At 46.8% G+C, this 12,242-nt stretch overlaps 3 non-coding genes and 1 pseudogene across 3 annotated transcripts; all 4 read left to right on the forward strand.

Annotated features, from left to right (window-relative positions):
* The first annotated feature begins 1,583 nt into the window (after window positions 1-1,583).
* Window positions 1,584-1,774, forward strand: LOC130314371 (U2 spliceosomal RNA). Its single transcript, XR_008862073.1, has one exon. It is a non-coding gene; the product is annotated as a U2 spliceosomal RNA (small nuclear RNA).
* A 2,069-nt stretch (window positions 1,775-3,843) lies between these two features.
* LOC130314372 (U2 spliceosomal RNA) lies at window positions 3,844-4,034 on the forward strand. Its single transcript, XR_008862074.1, has one exon. It is a non-coding gene; the product is annotated as a U2 spliceosomal RNA (small nuclear RNA).
* Window positions 4,035-6,132: 2,098 nt separating this feature from the next.
* Window positions 6,133-6,323, forward strand: LOC130314373 (U2 spliceosomal RNA). Its single transcript, XR_008862075.1, has one exon. It is a non-coding gene; the product is annotated as a U2 spliceosomal RNA (small nuclear RNA).
* A 2,089-nt stretch (window positions 6,324-8,412) lies between these two features.
* Window positions 8,413-8,630, forward strand: LOC130314390 (U2 spliceosomal RNA; annotated as a pseudogene).
* The last annotated feature ends 3,612 nt before the right edge of the window (window positions 8,631-12,242 follow it).

Consider the following 12,242-nt stretch of genomic DNA (forward strand, 5'->3'; position numbering starts at 1 on the left):
CTGTACATTGACCATGCATTGCTTCTGTGGTATTGCAAAGGCAAAGACAAATGCTTCCAGCCATCCATTGCACTAATGGATTGGTCATCAGCTGGCTGTCTATGTCCCGCATCAATATAGACCAAAGTACAGAGGGTTAGGCTATGCTATTGTGCACCTACCTGATGCATCAGAAGGTGCGAGGCCCTTGCTAAATTCTGTGCACAGACTTTGAGATCTATGCTTTAGACTGTATCTAAACCTGCTCCAACATGGACTGACATTCTGGCCTACTTTCAGCCGATGCGACTTGTCTGTCGCTGAACAGTCGCTTTTTATGTATTCAGCACCTATGTATAATGTTGTAAAAATGCTCTAGAAGCTAAAGTCGCAGAAATGTCACACATATTTGGCCTGCAACTTTCTGTGCGACAAATTCAGACAGGAAAAATCAGTATAAATCCTTAGAAAATTATCCCCCAGTGTCTCCATCTGCTGGCGGTATTGAATAAGCATTGCTGCACTGATGGGGTATGCATTAGACGAAAAAAAAGAAGAAAAAGAAGAATAATACGCCCAGAAAAGAGGCGAAAAGGAGAAAAACGTAAAAAAACGTGAAAAAAAAGTAAGAGGAAGAGAAGGGAAAAAAAGGTGGAAATGGGTTTAAAAGTGATTTCGGCGGAGAAATATATATATATATATATATATATATATATATATATATATATATATGCGCACACACACACATAGATATAAACGTATTCTCCGTTGAGATATTGCAGCCGCTGCTGTGTCCAGGCCCAGGAGCCTTAGCACTGTGCTGTGATGTCACTCAATACCACTGACATCACTAGGTGTAAACAACATCTCTCCTTTGCTGTGTATGTGACTATGGAGCTGTTTGGTGATGTCGTCTATTACGGCCTTCATAGAAGCAACAGGAGATTGTTGCATCCATCTTGAACCCTCAGAACTACAGTGCTATGATGTCACTCACTTCCACAGGCCTTGCAGAGTGTAAACAACAACAACCCAGCTTTGTTGTGTATGTAACCAAAGGGATTTGTGATGTCACCTAGAACCTTCACAGCAGCGACAGCTTTATGAGGAGCATCAGCACTGCTCTGCCTGAGCAGAACCATCACCGCCATAGGTTGTCAAATAACCCGGATTTAACCCACACAGGTAAGTCCAATGGGGTGCAGGCATGTCCTCTATGCTTACAGCTTCCCGTGGGTGTTGGTTTGATACCGTTTGGGGACAGCCAAGGAGGCATCTGCAGGCAACAAAGGTAGGTGTGTGCTTGTGTGTGTGTTTCCTATGCAGATCCTAAGCCCAGTGTCACATGCAAGTAGGAGGAGTAAGAAGGGTTCCTGGCAAATCCGGGTTATGGATTGCATTTAAAAAGGCCCCGTGGGAGTGCAATGGGCCCCTGTCTTGCTGCTTAGCAATAATGGTATGGGTTTAGGTTCTGCTGTGTGTACTGGTGGTTGACTGCCCCCCAGCCCAGAGTGTGCATGGAAAATTGTCTGGCAGCCTCCCTGACAGCAAGCAGTGATAGTGCCCATGAAGGGGACCTTGTTGGGCCCGCCCCTTTCACGGTTATCGCTTCTCGGCCTTTTGGCTAAGATCAAGTGTAGTATCTGTTCTTATCAGTTTAATATCTGATACGTCCCCTATCTGGGGACCATATATTAAATGGATTTTTGAGAACGGGGGCCGATTTCGAAGCTTGCTTCCGTCGCCCTATGCATTGACCCGATATGGCAGTATCTTCGGGTACAGTGCACCACCCCCTTACAGGGTTAAAAAGAAAGATTCCTACTTTCATTGCTACCTGCTTGCTGGCTAGCCAGCTAGCCAGCCCTGTGGGCCTTGCTGCTGCTGCAGCCAAAAAACAAAAGGTGGTGCTGCTGCTGCTTCTTCTGCTTCTGCTTGTGTCTGGCCCCTGTTGGAGCGTCCAGGCACAGGACTTCTGCTGCTGCTGACTAAATGGCCTCCTTAATTGGATCATTTGAGTAGCCAGCACACCTGTGCAGGTAGGGCATGACATGATAGGCAGCTGCCTTGATAGCGGGTGGGTGCTGAATGTTCCTAATTGACAAAATAAGATTAATGCTTATGAAGAAATATAAAATCTCATCCCTTCCCCAATATCGCGCCACACCCCTACCCCTTAATTCCCTGGTTGAACGTGATGGACATATGTCTTTTTTCGACCGTACTAACTATGTAACTATGTAACATAACATGGGGGGGGGGGGGGGGTCTCCTGGCTGTTCACACAGGTGTGTCATTGCTGTACATTGACCATGCATTGCTTCTGTGGTATTGCAAAGGCAAAGACAAATGCTTCCAGCCATCCATTGCACTAATGGATTGGTCATCAGCTGGCTGTCTATGTCCCGCATCAATATAGACCAAAGTACAGAGGGTTAGGCTATGCTATTGTGCACCTACCTGATGCATCAGAAGGTGCGAGGCCCTTGCTAAATTCTGTGCACAGACTTTGAGATCTATGCTTTAGACTGTATCTAAACCTGCTCCAACATGGACTGACATTCTGGCCTACTTTCAGCCGATGCGACTTGTCTGTCGCTGAACAGTCGCTTTTTATGTATTCAGCACCTATGTATAATGTTGTAAAAATGCTCTAGAAGCTAAAGTCGCAGAAATGTCACACATATTTGGCCTGCAACTTTCTGTGCGACAAATTCAGACAGGAAAAATCAGTATAAATCCTTAGAAAATTATCCCCCAGTGTCTCCATCTGCTGGCGGTATTGAATAAGCATTGCTGCACTGATGGGGTATGCATTAGACGAAAAAAAAGAAGAAAAAGAAGAATAATACGCCCAGAAAAGAGGCGAAAAGGAGAAAAACGTGAAAAAACGTGAAAAAAAAGTAAGAGGAAGAGAAGGGAAAAAAAGGTGGAAATGGGTTTAAAAGTGATTTCGGCGGAGAAATATATATATATATATATATATATATATGCGCACACACACACATAGATATAAACGTATTCTCCGTTGAGATATTGCAGCCGCTGCTGTGTCCAGGCCCAGGAGCCTTAGCACTGTGCTGTGATGTCACTCAATACCACTGACATCACTAGGTGTAAACAACATCTCTCCTTTGCTGTGTATGTGACTATGGAGCTGTTTGGTGATGTCGTCTATTACGGCCTTCATAGAAGCAACAGGAGATTGTTGCATCCATCTTGAACCCTCAGAACTACAGTGCTATGATGTCACTCACTTCCACAGGCCTTGCAGAGTGTAAACAACAACAACCCAGCTTTGTTGTGTATGTAACCAAAGGGATTTGTGATGTCACCTAGAACCTTCACAGCAGCGACAGCTTTATGAGGAGCATCAGCACTGCTCTGCCTGAGCAGAACCATCACCGCCATAGGTTGTCAAATAACCCGGATTTAACCCACACAGGTAAGTCCAATGGGGTGCAGGCATGTCCTCTATGCTTACAGCTTCCCGTGGGTGTTGGTTTGATACCGTTTGGGGACAGCCAAGGAGGCATCTGCAGGCAACAAAGGTAGGTGTGTGCTTGTGTGTGTGTTTCCTATGCAGATCCTAAGCCCAGTGTCACATGCAAGTAGGAGGAGTAAGAAGGGTTCCTGGCAAATCCGGGTTATGGATTGCATTTAAAAAGGCCCCGTGGGAGTGCAATGGGCCCCTGTCTTGCTGCTTAGCAATAATGGTATGGGTTTAGGTTCTGCTGTGTGTACTGGTGGTTGACTGCCCCCCAGCCCAGAGTGTGCATGGAAAATTGTCTGGCAGCCTCCCTGACAGCAAGCAGTGATAGTGCCCATGAAGGGGACCTTGTTGGGCCCGCCCCTTTCACGGTTATCGCTTCTCGGCCTTTTGGCTAAGATCAAGTGTAGTATCTGTTCTTATCAGTTTAATATCTGATACGTCCCCTATCTGGGGACCATATATTAAATGGATTTTTGAGAACGGGGGCCGATTTCGAAGCTTGCTTCCGTCGCCCTATGCATTGACCCGATATGGCAGTATCTTCGGGTACAGTGCACCACCCCCTTACAGGGTTAAAAAGAAAGATTCCTACTTTCATTGCTACCTGCTTGCTGGCTAGCCAGCTAGCCAGCCCTGTGGGCCTTGCTGCTGCTGCAGCCAAAAAACAAAAGGTGGTGCTGCTGCTGCTTCTGCTGCTTCTGCTTCTGCTTGTGTCTGGCCCCTGTTGGAGCGTCCAGGCACAGGACTTCTGCTGCTGCTGACTAAATGGCCTCCTTAATTGGATCATTTGAGTAGCCAGCACACCTGTGCAGGTAGGGCATGACATGATAGGCAGCTGCCTTGATAGCGGGTGGGTGCTGAATGTTCCTAATTGACAAAATAAGATTAATGCTTATGAAGAAATAGAAAATCTCATCCCTTCCCCAATATCGCGCCACACCCCTACCCCTTAATTCCCTGGTTGAACGTGATGGACATATGTCTTTTTTCGACCGTACTAACTATGTAACTATGTAACATAACATGGGGGGGGGGGGGGGGGGGGGGGGGTCTCCTGGCTGTTCACACAGGTGTGTCATTGCTGTACATTGACCATGCATTGCTTCTGTGGTATTGCAAAGGCAAAGACAAATGCTTCCAGCCATCCATTGCACTAATGGATTGGTCATCAGCTGGCTGTCTATGTCCCGCATCAATATAGACCAAAGTACAGAGGGTTAGGCTATGCTATTGTGCACCTACCTGATGCATCAGAAGGTGCGAGGCCCTTGCTAAATTCTGTGCACAGACTTTGAGATCTATGCTTTAGACTGTATCTAAACCTGCTCCAACATGGACTGACATTCTGGCCTACTTTCAGCCGATGCGACTTGTCTGTCGCTGAACAGTCGCTTTTTATGTATTCAGCACCTATGTATAATGTTGTAAAAATGCTCTAGAAGCTAAAGTCGCAGAAATGTCACACATATTTGGCCTGCAACTTTCTGTGCGACAAATTCAGACAGGAAAAATCAGTATAAATCCTTAGAAAATTATCCCCCAGTGTCTCCATCTGCTGGCGGTATTGAATAAGCATTGCTGCACTGATGGGGTATGCATTAGACGAAAAAAAAGAAGAAAAAGAAGAATAATACGCCCAGAAAAGAGGCGAAAAGGAGAAAAACGTAAAAAAACGTGAAAAAAAAGTAAGAGGAAGAGAAGGGAAAAAAAGGTGGAAATGGGTTTAAAAGTGATTTCGGCGGAGAAATATATATATATATATATATATATATATATATATATATATATGCGCACACACACACATAGATATAAACGTATTCTCCGTTGAGATATTGCAGCCGCTGCTGTGTCCAGGCCCAGGAGCCTTAGCACTGTGCTGTGATGTCACTCAATACCACTGACATCACTAGGTGTAAACAACATCTCTCCTTTGCTGTGTATGTGACTATGGAGCTGTTTGGTGATGTCGTCTATTACGGCCTTCATAGAAGCAACAGGAGATTGTTGCATCCATCTTGAACCCTCAGAACTACAGTGCTATGATGTCACTCACTTCCACAGGCCTTGCAGAGTGTAAACAACAACAACCCAGCTTTGTTGTGTATGTAACCAAAGGGATTTGTGATGTCACCTAGAACCTTCACAGCAGCGACAGCTTTATGAGGAGCATCAGCACTGCTCTGCCTGAGCAGAACCATCACCGCCATAGGTTGTCAAATAACCCGGATTTAACCCACACAGGTAAGTCCAATGGGGTGCAGGCATGTCCTCTATGCTTACAGCTTCCCGTGGGTGTTGGTTTGATACCGTTTGGGGACAGCCAAGGAGGCATCTGCAGGCAACAAAGGTAGGTGTGTGCTTGTGTGTGTGTTTCCTATGCAGATCCTAAGCCCAGTGTCACATGCAAGTAGGAGGAGTAAGAAGGGTTCCTGGCAAATCCGGGTTATGGATTGCATTTAAAAAGGCCCCGTGGGAGTGCAATGGGCCCCTGTCTTGCTGCTTAGCAATAATGGTATGGGTTTAGGTTCTGCTGTGTGTACTGGTGGTTGACTGCCCCCCAGCCCAGAGTGTGCATGGAAAATTGTCTGGCAGCCTCCCTGACAGCAAGCAGTGATAGTGCCCATGAAGGGGACCTTGTTGGGCCCGCCCCTTTCACGGTTATCGCTTCTCGGCCTTTTGGCTAAGATCAAGTGTAGTATCTGTTCTTATCAGTTTAATATCTGATACGTCCCCTATCTGGGGACCATATATTAAATGGATTTTTGAGAACGGGGGCCGATTTCGAAGCTTGCTTCCGTCGCCCTATGCATTGACCCGATATGGCAGTATCTTCGGGTACAGTGCACCACCCCCTTACAGGGTTAAAAAGAAAGATTCCTACTTTCATTGCTACCTGCTTGCTGGCTAGCCAGCTAGCCAGCCCTGTGGGCCTTGCTGCTGCTGCAGCCAAAAAACAAAAGGTGGTGCTGCTGCTGCTTCTGCTGCTTCTGCTTGTGTCTGGCCCCTGTTGGAGCGTCCAGGCACAGGACTTCTGCTGCTGCTGACTAAATGGCCTCCTTAATTGGATCATTTGAGTAGCCAGCACACCTGTGCAGGTAGGGCATGACATGATAGGCAGCTGCCTTGATAGCGGGTGGGTGCTGAATGTTCCTAATTGACAAAATAAGATTAATGCTTATGAAGAAATATAAAATCTCATCCCTTCCCCAATATCGCGCCACACCCCTACCCCTTAATTCCCTGGTTGAACTTGATGGACATATGTCTTTTTTCGACCGTACTAACTATGTAACTATGTAACATAACATGGGGGGGGGGGGGGGGTCCCCTGGCTGTTCACACAGGTGTGTCATTGCTGTACATTGACCATGCATTGCTTCTGTGGTATTGCAAAGGCAAAGACAAATGCTTCCAGCCATCCATTGCACTAATGGATTGGTCATCAGCTGGCTGTCTATGTCCCGCATCAATATAGACCAAAGTACAGAGGGTTAGGCTATGCTATTGTGCACCTACCTGATGCATCAGAAGGTGCGAGGCCCTTGCTAAATTCTGTGCACAGACTTTGAGATCTATGCTTTAGACTGTATCTAAACCTGCTCCAACATGGACTGACATTCTGGCCTACTTTCAGCCGATGCGACTTGTCTGTCGCTGAACAGTCGCTTTTTATGTATTCAGCACCTATGTATAATGTTGTAAAAATGCTCTAGAAGCTAAAGTCGCAGAAATGTCACACATATTTGGCCTGCAACTTTCTGTGCGACAAATTCAGACAGGAAAAATCAGTATAAATCCTTAGAAAATTATCCCCCAGTGTCTCCATCTGCTGGCGGTATTGAATAAGCATTGCTGCACTGATGGGGTATGCATTAGACGAAAAAAAAGAAGAAAAAGAAGAATAATACGCCCAGAAAAGAGGCGAAAAGGAGAAAAACGTAAAAAAACGTGAAAAAAAAGTAAGAGGAAGAGAAGGGAAAAAAAGGTGGAAATGGGTTTAAAAGTGATTTCGGCGGAGAAATATATATATATATATATATATATATATATATATATATATATATATATGCGCACACACACACATAGATATAAACGTATTCTCCGTTGAGATATTGCAGCCGCTGCTGTGTCCAGGCCCAGGAGCCTTAGCACTGTGCTGTGATGTCACTCAATACCACTGACATCACTAGGTGTAAACAACATCTCTCCTTTGCTGTGTATGTGACTATGGAGCTGTTTGGTGATGTCGTCTATTACGGCCTTCATAGAAGCAACAGGAGATTGTTGCATCCATCTTGAACCCTCAGAACTACAGTGCTATGATGTCACTCACTTCCACAGGCCTTGCAGAGTGTAAACAACAACAACCCAGCTTTGTTGTGTATGTAACCAAAGGGATTTGTGATGTCACCTAGAACCTTCACAGCAGCGACAGCTTTATGAGGAGCATCAGCACTGCTCTGCCTGAGCAGAACCATCACCGCCATAGGTTGTCAAATAACCCGGATTTAACCCACACAGGTAAGTCCAATGGGGTGCAGGCATGTCCTCTATGCTTACAGCTTCCCGTGGGTGTTGGTTTGATACCGTTTGGGGACAGCCAAGGAGGCATCTGCAGGCAACAAAGGTAGGTGTGTGCTTGTGTGTGTGTTTCCTATGCAGATCCTAAGCCCAGTGTCACATGCAAGTAGGAGGAGTAAGAAGGGTTCCTGGCAAATCCGGGTTATGGATTGCATTTAAAAAGGCCCCGTGGGAGTGCAATGGGCCCCTGTCTTGCTGCTTAGCAATAATGGTATGGGTTTAGGTTCTGCTGTGTGTACTGGTGGTTGACTGCCCCCCAGCCCAGAGTGTGCATGGAAAATTGTCTGGCAGCCTCCCTGACAGCAAGCAGTGATAGTGCCCATGAAGGGGACCTTGTTGGGCCCGCCCCTTTCACGGTTATCGCTTCTCGGCCTTTTGGCTAAGATCAAGTGTAGTATCTGCATTTGGTCTGGTCGGAAGGTGTCTGTGGTACCCCGCTTCTCGGCCTTGGGGGATTGTCTCTCCTTACGGAGGGACTTCACCCCCTTGCTGCTATTGGGGAGCGGGCTTAGTCCACGGACAACGGGTTGCGATCCCCCTGTCTCTGGGACCTTGTGTCTCAGAAGGCATTTTCGGTACGTTGAGCGTTACCTGTAGCTTCGGAAGCACCTAGGGTACCCCCGACCTCTGCCTTGGGTAAGGGTTCCGCTTTTATAGCGGGATTCCGAGCCCCTGCTGCTATTGGGGAAGGGGCTTAGTCCCTGGGTGTGGAAGATGCCGTTCTCCTGGGCTTTCCCCTCTGGGGAAATGTCGATGCGAAATACCATCCGCATAGAGGTGTCGGAGAGCCATCGTCAGTTGAAGAACCTCCGCTTCATTGCGGAGGTGATTCTTCTTGACTACTTCCGCCTCAATAGGGAGGACATCCTGTGTCTAAATGACCAGGAAAGCCGTGGCCTGTATACCGTCACCTTCACGGCCACGGCGTGTTGCGATAACATCTATGCAACCTTGTCTGGTGCGGACCAGAGGGACGATCGACTCGACGGTCTTTCGTTCCAGTTCCTCTATGGTGAGGAACATATACCGTTGGTGGTGGCTATGCACAGCCCTCATGTGACCACGGAGGATATAGCCACTTTTCTTCGGCGATACTGCGAAGAGGTGCGATTCGCAAACAAAATCTTGAACTCCGTGCGGTTCTGGAACGGCAAGAGGAAGTTCTGGGTCAAGCTCCGTAAGGATCCCGGTGGTATTGGGGGTCTTTGCCATCCGCCCCCAAATTTTGCCATCGGGAGAGTTCGGGGCTTCCTGTTCTATCCTCAAATGCCTATGTATTGCCGAAATTGCTTGAGGTTTGGCCACACCCAGGAGACCTGCGGCGCGGAGCGTGTGATTCGCTGCAATAGGTGTGGCCAAGAAGGTCACATAGCCTCAAGATGTAGCCATACGATAAGGTGCAACCTCTGCGGAGAGGAAAATCACGATTTTAATTCCTGTCCCCATAAAGCAAAAACTACGATGGGTGGGTCAAGGCTGGGCCCACCCAAAGAGGGGACAGGACAAAAGACGTCCTTTTTTAAGATGCCCAAACCCCAGATGGCAGGTACTGATGGGTCCAGGCCCAAGACCTCTGGTGCTCCATCGGGGGGCCCACCGGTGGTAGTGCTAGGGGGAGGCCATGGGGATTCCACGAAGCCCGGGCGGGTGATCGAGTTTACTGCCCGGGAAATTGAAAGACGTCGATCGACTTCCTACCTGGCTCAAGAGCCCGCCGAAACTTCTGAAGGGGGCTCACCTGTGGCGGGTGGCAGCCGACGGGCCTCGGTGGGGGCAAAAGTGGACCCAAAATTGCAGCATAAGCCAGGTACTGGCTTGGCCCAGGGTCGCCCTGCTCCGGACGAAGAGGCCCCGGTGAAAGCCCGCCGGAAGGGGAGCCAGGTGGCCAGGTCTGAGCCCGGTCCTGTTACTCCGCCTATACAGGACAGGGCCAAGAAGACAAGTGGCGCCAAACCAGGGTTTGCTGCCCCGCCAGCAGTGGACCCGGTGGGTAAAACTGGCCATCGTCGATCGATGGGGAAGTTGGAGCAACAGTCCTCAGCAACGCTTGCTGGGGAACAAGCGATGAAAACTTCCCAAGGTAGCGGCAAAGGTTCCGGAAAAGAGGCCTCACAGGCCCCTGTGCAGCAGTTCCAGTCGTCAAATGATGAAAGAAGACGCAGATCCATCAGCCGGGGGCCAGAGATTACATCGAGTGAGAGCAACACAGAGGATATGGACAGCAGTGTGACATTTAAAAGACAAAGAGAAGAAGAAGAGGAAGACATTCAAAGGAAAGCGGCGTGCCGTAGTTCGGACGAGAGCGAGCTCAGGGTCGGGGCATCATCGATCTCAAGCTCCGACCCTCAGAACATCAAGGAGCTGATGACCCCGCAGGCGGGGGATGACGGTACGCAGCTTATTATTGACTTTGATTCTCCAAGCACGGACTCTCCATAAACTATGCCTATCCCTGTAAAAATTGCCTCACTCAATGTGAGGTCCTTAAAGAGCCCTGATCGCAGGGCTGCTTTATTTTCTTATCTAGAGACATGTGACTTTGACCTTTGCCTGCTACAAGAATGTGGAATCCCTAGTAAAATGGACTATAAAGACTTAAAAGAAGACTGGAAGCTGGGCCCATCCATATGGTCCGGTGCAAATGACTGTCGTTCTGTGGGTGTTGGGCTGCTCTGCCGAGGCCAGTCCTTTTCTATTCATACAGTAACTGAGATTGTGCCTGGCAGAGCTCTTTTAATTCATCTATATTTTAATGGACTTTTAATTCGTGTTTTAAATGTGTATGCCCCTCCTGATAAACAGGAGCGGGCAGAACTATTTGAAATTTTACCACTGTTTTGTGTTGGGTCTTCCCCCCTGCTGGTGGGAGGTGATTTTAACTGCATACGTGATGGGGAACACCGGCAGGGTGGGGATATTAATCGTAAAGACCGCACTTCTTACCTGCTTAAAAATTTTATTGATGATTTTAACTTGAAAGATTGCTAGAAGGATCTCTTGCCGGAGGACCCGGGCGCCACATGGTCCAATGGAAGAGTGAGCTCCAGAATCGATTTTATTTTTTCCTCTAGAGCTTTTAAACCCCTGAAATGCACGCTCGAGCAGAATATCTTCTCTGATCATAAGCTCCTCTTGGTGGTCCTGGAGCTAGAGGGGGAGCAAAAAGCAAAAAGGGGCCTCTGGAGATTAAACACCACACTCCTAGAGGACCCTGAGATAAAAGAGGAGTTTGTGCGGACCTACCAATGCTGGCAATCACAAAGAAAACCCCACGAGCCTATGCTGCACTGGTGGGAGGGCACCAAATCTAAAATCAGATTTTTTTTTATCAAAGCAGGTAAGAAGAAGGCAAAAATGGAAAAACAGTGGTTTTATGTTCTTAACATGCGTTTAAATGTACTTTTTAAATTGAAAGAAGCTGGTATGGATGTAGAAAATGATATTTTAAACCTTAAAACTGAAATAAAACATGCCATAGAAAAGAAAGGGAAACAAATCATTTTTAACTCACATGTGCAGCACCTGGAGGAGGGCGAGAAATGTTCCCGTTTCTTTTTTAAAAAAGTGATGAATAGGAGGGATATCATCCAAAACCTTGAGGGTGAATCCACTCCAAAAGGCATGTTAGATGCAGTTTTTAACTTCTACCAGCTTCTTTTTAATAAGAAAGATCTTAATCCATCCTTTTTAGAACATGTTCTTAATTCCCTTGATTTTAAGCTAGATGTTTTAGACCAGGAGGTTTTATCCCGTGATCTTAACTTAGATGAACTTTTATTTGTTTTTAAAAGTTTTTCTAGTGGGAAGGCCCCTGGGGAAGATGGTTTACCCATCGAATTTTATTTAGCTTTTTGGGATATTTTAAAGGATGATATGGTTTTATTGTATAAAGAAACTTTTATTGTTAATGAACTTCCCCCTTCCTGGAGGAGGGGGATTGTATCATTACTTTTTAAAAAGGGTGAAAAGGATATGCTAAAAAATTGGCGCCCCATCACACTTTTAAATGTCGATTATAAAGTTTTAGCCAAGTTATTAGCTGTCCGTTTTAAACCTTTTATTCATAAATTAATTCACCCAAATCAGGTTTGTGGGGTACCTGGAAGGTCTATAGCTGAATCCCTAAATATTTTAAGAGATGTTTTATGGTATTTTAAGGATAGAAATCAAACTGTAGCAATTTTATCCT

Source organism: Hyla sarda, unplaced genomic scaffold (genome assembly GCF_029499605.1).
Source record: "Hyla sarda isolate aHylSar1 unplaced genomic scaffold, aHylSar1.hap1 scaffold_1817, whole genome shotgun sequence".
NCBI lineage: Eukaryota > Metazoa > Chordata > Amphibia > Anura > Hylidae > Hyla > Hyla sarda.